A 15587-nucleotide genomic window follows, 5' to 3' on the forward strand; every position below is an offset into this window, starting at 1 on the left:
TATCTAATATTCCTAAATCTCTCCTGAAGGTAAAGTCCACCCTTAAGACCTAAGCTGGGCCCTCACTCAATGCCTTTTCATCCCTGCCTTGTTTGTTGAATTCTTCCACCCAAGGGATGGATATGGGACTAGAGACAAGAACAGTGTTTGGGGCCCTGATTTGAGGCTTTATGACTTTATTTCTCCTCCCATTTACAGTTGGTGCCAATTTCCAGAGATCCATGAGGAGCAAGGCTCAGAGATCTCTCTGCCCAATTACCATCATTAACCGAATTTATCATTAAACCTTGCCCAAAACTCCATCAAAACTATGACATATAATTCTCATTACCTTGAGATGCACTGAGAAATCCTCAGATTAAAAAATAGAGAGAATACAGTTTAATTCAAGTAATTTTTATAATGCCACATCAGAAATGGCTAGCTAGCATTAAGGTGGAATCATGAACTCAGAGGTGGGGAAATACAAAAAACAAATAGTACCTGTAAACGGCAGAATTGTTCAATATTGAAAATTACTACAGTAAGCAAAGCAATAGCATAAATGATGCTCTTGTTCTACAGCTGGAATGACATCCAGCAGCTTTTTAAAAATAGGGCTTTTAGGGCTTCCCTGGTGGCGCAGTGGTTGAGAGTCTGCCTGCCAATGCAGGGGACACGGGGTCGAGCCCTGGTCTGGGAAGATCCCACATGCCGCGGAGCGACTGGGCCCGTGAGCCACAATTACTGAGCCTGCGTGTCTGGAGCCTGTGCTCCGCAACAAGAGAGGCCGCGATAGTGAGAGCCCCGCGCACTGCGATGAAGAATGGCCCCCACTTGCCGCAACTGGAGAAAGCCCTCACACAGAAACGAAGACCCAACACAGCCATAAATAAATAAATAAATAAATAAAATATTTTTAAAAATACTTTAAAAAAAAAAAATAGGGCTTTTAGAAACTTATGGTGACCAAAGGGGAAACGTGGCGGGGAGGGATAAATTAGGAATTTGGGATTAACATATACACAACTACTGTGTATAAAACAGATAAACAGCAAGGACCTACTGTATAGCTCAGGGAACGCTGCTCAATATTCTGTAATAACCTGTATGGGAAAAGAATCCGAGAAAGAATGGATATATGTATATGTATAACTGAATCACTTTGCTGTATACCTGAAACTAACACCACATTGTAAATCAAGTATAGTCTAATATAAAATAAAAATTAAATTAAAAAAACAAACAAAAGGCAAGTTGGAAAATATTCATATGAATCCAATTTTCATGGCAAAAAATTTTGCTCTGTGGATAAGCATAAATCAAAAGGGAAATATGTATTGCTTGGGAGAATGTAAAATTGATAAAAGAAAGCAATTTGCAATATTTATAAGCTCTAAAAATGACCATTACCTGAGGAAATATTTCTACCATTAGAATCAATCATAAAAAATTAATCAGAGGTGCAGTAAGTGACTTAGTGTATATGGCATTTATTTTTAAAAGATGTATATCAATTAACTGGAAACAAGTTCTTCCCAGTGATATGCTTATGTTTACATTATGGCACATAAACATATTACTATGTTCCATTATGTATGTGATGCTTTAAAGCTCATTGTATGACATAGGAAATGCTTAAAATATGGTATGTTAAACAGTAGTACAAAGAACTTGTAACAGAACATAGAAAGAGTAGCATGTAACATGTTTACCTATAACACCAATGCTGCAAAAATATTGAATATGTATTTATGTCTCTGTGTTTGATATATATGTGTATATATGTTTGGTTCAGGGTTTTTAATATAAAAGTAGTCAATGGGGGCTTCCCTGGTGGCACAGTGGTTAAGAATCCACCTGCCAATGCAGAGGACACAGGTTCGAGCCCTGGTCCAGGAAGATCTCACATGCCGCAGAGCAACTAAGCCCGTGTGCCACAACAACTGAGCCCGCATGCCACAACTACTGAGCCCGCATGCCACAACTACTGAGCCCGCGTGCCACAACTACTGAAGCCCGCGTGCCTAGAGCCCTTGCTCCGCAACAAAGAGAAGCCACCTCAATGAGAAGCCCATGCCCCGCAACGAAGAGTAGCCCCTGCTCACCGCAACTGAAGAAAGCCCGGGCACAGCAATGAAGACCCAACACAGCCAAAAATAAATAAATAAATAAATTAATTAATCAATTTTAAAAAAATAGGGCTTTTAAAAAGCAGACATTTGGGCAATTTTGGGGTTACCTACTTCACTGGAATTCCCCTACCCTGGCTATTCAGCTGGGGTGATTGTAAAACGTGCTGTCTTATTAAATCTTTCTAAGATAGCAACAGCAAGAAGGATTACAGTTTTGTAGTACATCTGCAAATTTTCTCCCATATCTGGCTCCAAAGTCCCCCCAGAATCACACCTATAGATATTAGGACAGACAGAGGTGTTATACTCTACCTTCTACTTTGTCTCCTGTCCCCAGGAGTTCTGAGTCTATAGATCTAATAATGACAATAGTTAGCCTTTGTGGAGCACTTAATATGTTCTAGCACTGTCTAAGCACTTTGCATATATTAATTCATTTGATCCTCATAACAATCCTATGTGTTACTTTCTAACCATGTTTCATTTTACAGGTAGGAAAACTAAGGTCCAGAGAAACTAAGTAACTTTTCAATGGTACACAACTTTTAAGGGCAGGAGTCGGGATTTGACTGCAATCTGACATCAGAGTCCACACTGGGAACTACAAGTACCATCTGTCCTCTCTTATTAGTCGCTAAGTGTAACTTCTTGCCTTGCTGAGACGGAGGCATTAGCAAGGAGCCTTCTGGTCCCAGAAAGCTTCTTGACCAAAAGATAGACTTGAAAATAGGCCTACCCACAACTCAAGGATGAAACTTTTAAACTAGATGAATAAAACACTGTGCTTGTAAAAGTTGTTATAAATGAAATTCAAGAGTAAGCTGCCCAGCTCCCCACTGAGGGTGTGAAATCGCTGACATGGAAGGGCCTCCTGCTGGCCTTACCCACACCTTGGACACTCTGATTCAGTGAGTCTGAGAAGGGGGCACAGCCATGTGGACTTTTAAACTTCCATGGGTGATTCTAATTGAAAGAGCTCTTTCAAGTCCTTTCCAAACCCCTCTTGAGGAAACTAAGACTCAAACAGGTTAAGAAACTTGGCCAAGGTCATTTTAGATACAGTTAGTGGCAAAGATAAGACTTTTTCTTGCTATTCTATTGTTCATACTAAATAGTAAAACCACTCCCAAATCCTGATTTTGTTAGTTGCCTTTCTTTACGTAAGTTTGAACCCATTTTAACTATTACCATTTTTTAAAAAATTTATTTATTATTTATTTATTATTTATTTTTGGCTGTGTTGGGTCTCTGTTTCTGTGCGAGGGCTTTCTCTAGTTGTGGCTAGCAGGGGCCACTCTTCATCGCGGTGCGTGGGCCTCTCACTATCGCGGCCTCTCTTGCTGCGGAGCACAGGCTCCAGACGCGCAGGCTCAGTAGTTGTGGCTCAAGGGCCCAGTTGCTCCGCGGCATGTGGGATCTTTCCAGACCAGGGCTCGAACCCGTGTCCCCTGCATTGGCAGGCAGATGCTCAACCACTAAGCCACCAGGGAAGCCCTAACTATTACCTTTTTATTATGAGACCTACATCCCCCATTTTTGCAATCTTTCTCTCTCTCTCTTTCTTCTCTCTCTCTCTCTCTCTCTCACACACACACGCATGCACACATGTGCACACAATTTACTTCTGCAACTCGTTTTTTAATTCGTCAGGCATTTCCATTTAGATATACTATAATATATGAGACTCAATACATCTAAAATAAAAGTTGTTATATTCTTTCCCCCAAGACAGTCTTTTTTTCTGGACATTGTTATTTCTGCTAACAATTTCCTCCAGGAGTTTAGGCTCACCTTGAAGTCATCCTTCCTTCTTCTGCCATTTTCCTTTGTAATGCTTCACCCATTTGTGTCTTTCTTTCCAATCCATGAGCTCAAACTCCATTTCTCGTCCTCACCACCACACACTGTCCTTGTCACAATGACTTTAATTAGTCAGAATGGTTACACTAGCTGCTGTAATAAGCAACAGCTAAATCTCAGTGATTTGACAACATAAACTTTTATTTCTCATTCTCATAAAGTCCGATACAGATGACTTCATGGTGGGTGGCTCTCCTCCAAGTGATGACTTTTGTGGCTTCCATCTTCTTCTTTATGTAGCTTCTCCATTTTCAATATGTAGTTTCGTGGTTATCCTGGCATCAACAAGCTGGCAGTTGAGAGTTTAGACCAAAAGCATGAAGAAAAAACATCTGCTCTTAGCTTCTTCAGAATGAAAATGACCACATCCATGCATTATCCATTGGTGAGAACCAATCATATGACCCTATCTAGATGTGAGGGAAATGAAACTTAGCTCTGTGCCAAAAAGAGGAAGCCAGGCTTTGGGCATAAAAAAGACCAAAATTGTCTTCGTGTTTCCAGGCTTTTCATTGCTCCATCCTCAAAACCAATTAATTCAAGACCTAAAAGCACCATTTTGCCTAAATTGCTCTTGTGTTCAAAGAATTTTTAAAATTCTCCATCAACTGTAGGATGAAATTGAAGACTCTTAGCTTGGCATTTAACTCACCAATATAGTCTTCTCCCAAACTAACTTCCCCAAGTGGTATGAGTGGGAACTATTCTAAGTGAAGGAGAAAAGATGTGTTTATAGAAGTAGAGAGATGTTCACGTACTCAATTGCCACAAAAGACACTCAAACCATTCAACTATACTTTCCTGTCCTTTCCCTCCATATCTTAGATTCCCTGCCTTTCACCATGTTATTTTCCTTTCATATTACCTTTATGCATTTTGTCTTTCTTCCTTTCTCCCTCTTTCATTTAGTTCTCTTCTTCCTTCTACTCTTAATGACAGCCTACCTTGTGAAAATCACCATAAACATATTCTGAAATGGATAGAAGAGTAAACCAGACCCAGTGAGCATCTGTTCTCAGTTTGCTATTATAAACATAAATAACTATTAAAATATAGTAGATGTTATACACAATACTATATATAAAATAGATAACCAATAAGGACTTACTGTATAGTACAGGGAACTATACTGAATATTTTGTAATAACCTATATGGGAAAAGAATCTGAAAAAGAATATATATATGTGTGTGTATATTATATATACACATATGAAACACTTTGTTGTACACCTGAAACTAACACAACATTGTAAATCAACTATACTTCAATTAAAAATAATAATTAAAAAAATATAGTAGATGTTAAGTATCAGAAGGGAGGCACAAGTAATTTGCAGTGACATGGATGGACCTAGAAATTGTCATACTGAGTGAAGTAAGTCAGACAGAAAAAGACAAATATCATATGATATCACTTATATGTGGAATCTAAAAAAAGGGTACAAATGAACCTATTTACAAAACAGAAATTGAGTCACAGATGTAGAAAACAAACTTATGGTTACTAAGGGGTGAAGGAGGGGAGGGATAAATTGGAAGATTGGGATTGACATATAAACACTACTACATATAAAATAGATAAGTAATAAGAACCTACTGTATAGCACAGGGAACACTATTCAATACTCTGTAATGACATATATAGGAATAGATTCTAAAAATGAGTGGATATATGTATATGTATAACTGACTCACTTTGCTGTACACTTGAAACTAACACAACATTGTAAATCAACGATACTCCAATTTAAAAATTTAATTAAATAAGAAACAAAAAAAATAAAAGAGAGGCACATGTAGAATGATGTAATAATTCAAAATACAAATTGCATTGGCCATCTCTATCAACAACAAGCAAAAACACATTTATATTCTCCATTGTTTCTACATTATATAATCACCTAAAGTCATTCCTTTAATGACCCTAAATTCACATACTGAGGCCATAACACATCCCTGCCCCTGCTCCCCCACTCGCTTCCACTTTGATATGGTGTAGTCAGCCTATGAATTCATTTCTATGTCATTTTTTTGCCATACCCAAGAAAGCGCTCAAAACTGTTGTTAGAAAGGAAAAAAACTTCCAAATCTAAATGTCCCTGCGATGAGGATATAGCTATTTGGGCAAGATAATACAGATCCTATGTAAGAAAGATTAATTCCAAAGTAATTTTTTAAATACATACAAACAATGTACATGATGTAAAAGAAAGAAAAAAGTAGAAGAAAATACAATAAACTTTGATCCGATTTTGACAATGCAAAAGAAAAAGGTTTTCTAAGCCTAAAATATTAGAATAAATCACAAGAGAAAAGATACATAAACCTAGCTGTATAAAATGTAAAAGGTAATTAATTGGTTCTTTTAAAGCAAAATTGTACACTTGAAACTAATATGTTATATGTCAATTATATCTCAATAAAATTTTTAAAAAGGAATTTATTCATCCTAATAAAGGTCAAGTATAAAAAAATTTCACCTAACATCATACTTGAAAAGTCATGAAAGAAAATTAATATATTGGACTTCCATAAAGTTTAAAATGTCCGCTCTTCCAAAGATACTGTTAAGAATATGAAAAGGAAAGCTGCAGACTGAGAGAAAATATTGCAAAATACATATCTGATAAAGAATCTATCTATACTATATATAGAACTTTCAAATTTAATAATAAAACATACATTTCAATTTTTTAAATGGGTAAAAATTATGGCAAGATGGTTCACCAAAGAAAATATACAGATGGCAAATACATACAAAAAAACAATGCTCAGCATCATTGGTAATTAGGGAAATGCAAATTAACACCATTATACTTCTATTAGAATGGCAAAACCACCACCACCACAGCAACAAGAAAACAAAATTAAAAAGTCCAAGTGTTGTCAAAGATGTGGGACAAATGGAATAATCATACATTGTTGGCAGGTGTGCAAGATGCTACAACCACTTTGGAAAACAATTTGGCAATTTCTCTTAAAATTAAATATAGTCATCGTATAACAGAAATCCCACTCCTGGGTATTTACCCAAGGGAAGTGAAAAATATGTATACATTAGAACCTGAACATAAGTATTTATAGTGGCTTTAACCCAATTGCCTTTCAGCTGGTGACTGGAGAGGTAAAATGTGGTACATTTATATAATGAAATACTACTTAGCAAAAAAAAAAGGACCAACCACTGACACACAACTCAGATGAATCTCAAATGCATTATACTGAGTGAAAGCAGCCAGAATCAAAAGACTACCTACTGTATGATTCAATTTATACGGCATTTTGGAAAGATAGATCTAAAAGGACAGAAAACAGATGAGAGTTTTGCAGGGGCTGGGAATGAGGGGTAAGGTCACCTATAAAGGGCACAAGGAACATTTTGGGGGGTAATGGCAATGTTCTACATTGATTGTGCTGGTGGTTTCATGACTGCATGCATTTGTCAAGACTCACAGAAATAAGGATAAACATTCTATATATTTATAAATTATATTTCAATAAACCTGATTAGGAAAATAATATTCATTAAGTGTAAAAAATAAGCAACATTTAAAACAAATCGAAAACTGAGGGAAATATTTTCCACATATATGAGGGACAAATGATAATATTCTCAACTTATGAAAAGTTTTACAAATCCACAGGGAATAAAGGGAATAAAATGAATACATGTAACATGTCTTTAATGGACAAAGATATGATTAGAGGGAACAAAATAATAGGAGATGGTTATGAGGTAACCATATCTGACACATCTTGCCTGGATTTGAATTGTCTAGGTTTTCCAGTTACTCACTGTGTATTCTTTGGCAAATTATTTAAACTCTCTGTGCCTTAATATCTTCATCTGTAAAGAAAGGGTAATAAAATGGCTCCTCACAGGGTTACTGTGAAGATTAAATGAGGGTACACATAGAAAGCACTTAGAAGAGCAGCTGACACAGTAAGTGCTCAATAAATGTTATCTAATATTATGGTCACTATTTATTATTCATAAGGCACATTCAATCTTGTTAGTTATTAAGAAATTGCAAACCAATTATTTAATAAGAAACCATTTATTTCTTTTAGTGAGCATAAGGTGAAAAAAGTTCCATCTTCTGCACAAAACCTCCATAACTACTCCAGCTTAAAGAGCTCACACTCCTATGAATGTTTTGTCTCTACTGCTCATTTGGAGAAGCTGCAAAGCATAAAAGAAACAGTACAGGCTCCTGGATTACATGAAAACATTATTCCATTTTTTAACTGCCATGTGACCATGGACAAGTTGAAAAGCCTCTCAGTAAGACAATGGCCATCAGAGAGGAAGTGACCTCTCACCAGATTATGGATCTGTTGGACTTCCCAGCCGCTAGAACTATGAGAAATAAATATGTATTGTTTATAAACCACTAAGTCTGTGTCATTTTGTTATAGCATCCTGAATGCCTAAGGCAATCAGAGAAGGAATAAATGAAGGTAAAATAAAATCTTTTTTTTCTTATTCTTAATTGATTTAATAGATAACTATTGAAATATAATGATAAACTATTGATTTTTGGGTGGTAATGATGTGTCAGTGTAGGTTCATCAACTGTTAACAAATATACATTCTGGTGTTGATTTGATGAGGGAGGCTATGCATGTGAGGGCAAGGAATGTAGGATATCTGTACCTTCCACTCAATTTTGATGCTAACTTAAAACTTCTCTTAAAAAAAACTGTCAAAAAAACAAGGAAAAAAGAAGGAAAGAAAAAATAAACAAACGTAACAAATACAAAATAGTTAAACACGTTAAATATTAATCCAACTATATCAATAATTACTTTAAGTATGAATGATCTAAATATACCAAGTAAAAAAGAGATTGTCAGAGTGGATCAGAAAAACAAGACCCAACTATAGGTTATATTCAAGAAACTCACTTTAAATACACAGACACAGATTATATATAAAAGTGGGTTAAAGTAAAGGGGTAAAGAAAGTTAACTATCTAACACTCATTTTTAAAAGTTAGAGTACCTATATTAATTTTAGATAAAGCAGACTTCAGAACAAAAAAAAAAAATTATGAGGGATAAAGAGGGGCATAACATCATGATAAAGTAGTCAATTCTTTGGTAATATATAACAATACTTAACACCCATGCACCTAACAGGAGCATCAAAATACATGAGGTTAAAAACATACAACTACAATTAGAAATAGAGAAACATTATTCTAGCTGGAAACTTTGAGTAACTGGTAGATCAAACTGGCATAAAATCAGTAAGCATCCTGGTGCTGAATTGAACAACAGCATCAGTCGACTTGATCTAATTGGCACATAGAATACTTCTTTCAGCAACAGCAAAATACACATTCTTCTCAAGGTCATATGGAACATTCAACAAGGTAGACCACATTCTGGGCCATAAAACACACCTTAACAGTTTAAAAGAATACATATCATACAAAGTATGTTCTCAGACCACAATGAAATTAAGTTAGAAATCAATAGCAGAAAGACAACTGGAAAATCCCAATACACTTGAAGACAAAATAACACTTCTGCATAACACATGGATCAAAGAAATTAAAAGGAAATAACCTAAAAAGTAACAGTGATTATTTCTGCAGGGTAAAATATGTGTCAATATTTTCTTTAATAATTTCCATGTTTTCTACAATTTCCTATAATTTACTTTTATGATCAGGAAAAAAGGTTTTTATTATTTCTTAAATGAAATATTGAAAAGGTAGAATTTATAGGCTCTGGTGACTGATTGTGGAGGAGGAAGGGGGTGAGAAATCAGCGTTGAGGATAGCTGAGGATATCTTGATTGACTGGCTGTTAGAAATGCCACTAAACTAAACAGAAGTTATAGAAAAACAGTGTGACTGGGGACTCATGAAAATAGTTTAGTTTGGAGTCTATGTGATTTTGAAACATGATTATCAAATACATCTATTACAGGGGTACCCGACCCCCAGGCCACGAACCAGTACCAGTCTGTGGCCTATTAGGAACCAGGACACACAGCAGGAGGTGAGCGGTGGGTGAGCGAGTGAAGTTTCATCTGTATTTACAGCCACTCCCCATCACTTGCATTACCGCCTGAGCTCCGCCTCTTGTCAGATCAACGGCAGCATTAGATTCTCATAGGGGCGCGAACCCTACTGTGAACTGCGCATGAGAGGGATCTAGGTTGCTCACTCCTTATGAGAATCTAATGCCTGATGATCTGATGTGGAGTTGAGGCGGTGATGCTAGCATGGGGAGCGGCTGCAAATACAGATTATCATTAGCAGAGAGGTTTGACTGCACAGAGACCATATTAAATCAATTGCTTGCAGACTCATATCAAAACCCTATCAGTGAGTGGCAACTGAAAACAAGCTCGGGGCTCCCACTGATTCTGCATTATGGTGAGTTGTATAATTATTTCATTATATATTACAATGTGATAATAATAGAAATAAAGTGCACAATAAATGTAATGTGCTTGAATCAACCCAAAACCATCCTCCCCCACCCCACCCCCCGGTCCGTGGAAAAATTGTCTTCCGCGAAACCAGTCCCTGGTGCCAAAATGGTTGAGGACCGCTAATCTAATATATGCAGTTGTAAACTAAAGCCTGAAGTTTGGTAAGGTTTGATCTGTTTTTCCATCATGTAGGGGTGGCTCAAGTGTTCAGAATAGAGGAGGTCTTCCAGCAAGAATGAGACAGGTAATGAGAGAAGAGGATCAAGCATAGAATCCAATGGCAACCCTGAAGGGACAGATGGAAGAAGAGAGTCAAGCAATTGTTCAGGTGGTAGAAGGAGCAGTTGAAGTAGAAATGGGTGAAAACGGTGTCACAGAAATTAAGAGAGGAGAGAATTTCAAGAAAAGAAGAGACTATCATCATCAAAAAGTAAAGAGAAGTCAAATCATGAGTACTGAAAATATACCAGCATATCAGAGATTTCAGGGTTAGGCTCCTTGCCTGGTTCACTTTGAATCCCAGCACTACCAGTTACCCTTCAGACCTGAAGCCAAATTTCAACGGGTTGAGCTAGGACTGGGAGGTGAGGATGTGGACTTGGAAAAATGACCTGATCCTTTTAAGAGATGTAAAGGGAAGGGAAGTTATAAGGTCTCTGTTTATGAGGAAGGTGGAGTTAAGGGAAGGTTTTCATGTTTATTTTTGGCTTGTTTTTTTAGTACTGGGGAGATTTGCCCATATAAACCAAAAAAGAAGTAGCAAACCAACAGGAAGATATTAAAGGTTGAGAAAAAGGACAGCTATCTGATGGAGGAAGGTGGGCATTGGAGGTGTAGATATTGTTCTTGGAAACTGTTAAGGGCACATTTCTCCGAAATGAGAGAGAATGAAGAATGGGTGAAGATAGTGATCAGTAGATGAAGGAATGCCAGTTCAAGAAGGCTGACACCAGGACTTCCCTGGTGGTGCTGTGGTTAAGAATCTGCCTGCCAATGCAGGGGACACAGGTTTGAGCCCTGGTCTGGGAAGATCCCACCCAGCACAGCCAAGGATAAATAAATAAATAAATTTATAAAAATAAAAAGACGAAGCCTGATACCGTTTATGTTCCTGGTACAGTAGGCAGGGTAGGAGTGATGTCGAGGACTTGAATAAGTTGGCAAACATTTTGAACATTTGCTTAAAGGGAGAGGGAAGAAACTTGCTAGAGATAAGGAAAGCTGAATTACACTGAGACTATTACAGGCCCAAGGAGAATTATTTTTTAGTTTAAATTCTTTTCTTTTTTTACTTCCCATCCAAGAAGAGAGAGGAAATTGTTTGGCTTTTTCTAGATTTGAGGAAAGTGACCAAAATTAGGAGAATCGTTTTTGTACGTGAATTTAAGTTGAAATCATCCTTGACTGAGCCCTAATCATATGGCAAGAACCATGCTAGACACAAGGAGTATGAGTTCTGTCACAGCAGACTAATAGCCTAATAGACATCCAAGACCCAAGACGTCCATCCCACATCATCTACACACACATTCAATCTATTTTAGGGTGAGACATGAAATTCTACACAATAAATAGTATCTACATTTCTAAAATATGCATACCTGTTTAAATAACTCCCTGAATATGTGCCTTCGTGAAGAGATCAAATCAAATTTAAAGGTATGTCAAAAAAAAATGAGTGATTGCTTTTTTAGAGAAACACCCATGGTCACCAACTAAAATATTATTTTACTGGGAGGAGCTCAAGGATATTGGAACATATCGGTGTGGGAAAGAGTAAAGAGCGTTCACGCATGCAGGGAAGTGTGAGATTGACATACCTGAGCTCAGAGGCCAGGGAGGAAGAGAAGTGTTCTGTGGCTATTGGTGAAGATTAAGTCCCTAGAATAGCTTGAGCTTAGTGTGTAGCAAGTTGTCGGTTCTTGATAAGTGGAATAATTCTGACTCAACTTTTCTTTATCTAATTGTGATTAAATGGGATATTTCATAACCATAAAGGTGAATCTGAGAGTACTAAGAACATTATAAGGTGGTCCTCACAGCCACTGAATGCCCCCCTACAGTTCACACCACCTGGCTCCGCTGCTCCCCTAGGCTGACGTTTCATCCCTAGGTGTCTATACAGCCCGTCCCACAGGTCTCAACCAAAGGTCCATTTTCTGTATGAAACCTCCATAACTACTCCAGTTGAAAGAGCTCACACTCCTCTGAATGTTTTGTCTCTACTGCTCATTTGGAGAAGCTTCAAGTCATGAAGGAAAGAGTGCAGGCTCCTGGATTACAAGAAAACATTATTCCATTCTTAACTGTCATGTGACCTTGGACAAGTTGGAAAGCCTCCCAGAACCTTCCCCTTACCTTACTTTGATATATCCATGTTATGTGCATGTCTTGTCTCCTATCAGAGACAGCTACTTAATCTGTGAAGTGCAAAATGAAAATATGGGACCCATTGTTCAAAAAACAGAAAAAAACTTTTTCCTTTCTTCCATAGTTTCTCTCTTTCTCTCAACCTATGATGGTGTTTTTGATTTGCTATTTAATATCACACTCCCTTGCTCATGGGGATACTTGCAAGATAATTGCAAATCCTCAAAGGCACACAGAGCCCCCCACTGTGACTCAGCATGCAGGTGTATGTGTCTGACCTTGATCCTTCCTGCATCTGCACCAAGACCCCACAGTGGAGGTAGAGGAGTGGGTTGTGGAGAGCACACCCAAGGAGGTGGGGAGATGCAGGAGGTGGGACCACACATGAGGCACAACTCTAAGCCACCAGGGCATGCTGCATTGTCCCATTGGACTTTACTTACAAAACACAAATTCAGAAATATAACTAATAAGAATTCCAAGTTGGCAACTTTAAAGTCTTAAGTATGGGGCTGTCTTCTGAGTATGAGTCCTGGGTAACTATGTCGGTCACGTGTCCAAAGATCCAGTCCTGCCCTCAGACAGATTTCAGGATCTTGGAGTATTAGTCCTTGTTGTTTTATATCTTTGAATCTTCTGTAGCACTTGTGCTTACTACATTAACTGGAACATGGTTAATTTCTGTTAACTGATTACTTTTCAATATGAGAAAATGAATAAAGAATTGTAGGCCTGAACAGCAAATGAAAAAATTTCCCTGGCCTGGATGAGGGGAGTTGGTTCCTTATTTAAACACAGCGGGACCTCTGAAGAAAAAATACACTCCAGAATAAGTCCGAATGGATATGTTTTATTAGGCATTTCCAGGAATTGGAGACTGCAGATGTGGGTAGGAAGAGTATATAATTGAATAAACATGGAACTCAAAATTCCCTGAAGTACCTCTGAGGGTCCAACATTTTCCTCTGAGGATGTGTTCTTCCAGACATGAACAGATTACACACCTGTGTATATTTTCTGTCTGGGGTGCAGAAAAGCAAACCAGTTCAGATCAGTCACTCTGCAGAAAACTCAATGATTCACAAAACCATGCTTCATTGTTCAGTCTTAGGGCAAGTCCTTTACTTTAGTCTCTTCTGGCAGGGAAGCCATGGGGATAGTTCAATGTGGGGACCACGGAGTCCTCACAAGACCTGGGCTCCAGGTGTGGCCTTCACAGCTGTAACACTTTGGTTCTCACCGCTTAGAATCTGATTTTCATCTCCCAGTGTTCAGTTCAGTCCTTTCCAGGCCTGATTGCTATGGCTGAAGGACCACAGTATCAGCATGAGCTTTCACACCACTTTCTCTAAATTGCTTCAATATGAACAATGAACAAGGAATGTGTTATTAGTTCTGAATTAGCTCTAAGATAATTATAAAGTAACATGTTACTCTCACTTGGTGATTTCTATTCCTCATGTGGGCATATTTTCTCCAATTCCTTTTCAGAATGAAAGTACTTAACCAGGTTCGATTATTCTTCATAGTGATGAAAAATGAAGTTCTTAGTCAATATTCTCTTTATTTCTACTTTCATGTATTTTATAGAAATGATGTCATCACTCAGCAGACATTCTTTTAGCAAGATGTTTCCAAACTCTGTTTACAACGCTCTAACACTCAAGGTTAACAACCGATCAGAGGTATAATATATCTCTGGTTGCCTCTGAGGGGATCCAGGAGGTTTGGCAGATGCAATTGGACAGACATACAAGCAGCAACAGAAAGGCAGGGTTATATATATTTTGGAAGGCAATGGTCCTGAAGGAAATAACAAAAAGAGAAGGCTTTGTGATGCCATAAGAAAGAACTTCTTCCATGTTGCTGTAATTTGAAAAGAATTTCTCTCTTATACAGAAAAACAACTATGTAATAAGCATGGATTTTCTGGAATTAGAAGCTTTCTAGCAATAATTATTAAACTGTTATTCTATGTGTTCTTATTGCTATTTTTTCCTGGCCACAAATACATATGGAAGATATGATAGGAGTACCCCACTGCCACAAGCTCTGAGAGCTGTAGCCACAGGGACGGTAACTAGAGTCATAGCTGCAGACTAGTAAACTGAGACCATGGGACAGGGCAGAAGTTCTCCTCCCCGACTCCCCACCACCGGGTGACAAAGTGTGTTCAGATCTCACAGTGAACCACCTGACTTGGGACCATCACAAACTGGTGCTCAGCAAGACAGCAGAGGCAGAGAGACTGAGACAGAATCTCTGCATGAAGGGGTTTCCATACTCCAGCAAAGAAATTATAGAGTGAAATGAAGCAACTGACAAAGGATTAATCTCCAAAATTTACAAGCAGCTCATGCAGCTCAGTATCAAAAAAACAAACAACCCAATCCAAAAAGGGGCAGAAGACCTAAATAGACATTTCTCCAAAGAAGACATACAGACTGCCAACAAACACATGAAAGGATGCTCAGCATCACTAATCATTAGAGAAATGCAAATCAGCAAATCAAAACTACAATGAAGTATCACCTCACACCAGTCAGAATGGCCATCATCAAAAAATCTACAAACAATAAATGCTGGAGAGGGTGTGGAGAAAAAGGAACCCTCTTGCACTGCTGGTGGGAATGTAAATTGATACAGCCACTATGGAGAACAGTATGGAGGTTCCTTAAAAAACTAAAAATAGAACTACCATACAACTCAGCAATCCCACTACGGGGCATATACTCTGAGAAAACCATAATTCAAAAAGAGTCATGTACCACAATGTTCATTGCAGCACTAT

This window comes from Eschrichtius robustus, chromosome 15 (genome assembly GCF_028021215.1).
Source record: "Eschrichtius robustus isolate mEscRob2 chromosome 15, mEscRob2.pri, whole genome shotgun sequence".
Lineage (NCBI taxonomy): Eukaryota > Metazoa > Chordata > Mammalia > Artiodactyla > Eschrichtiidae > Eschrichtius > Eschrichtius robustus.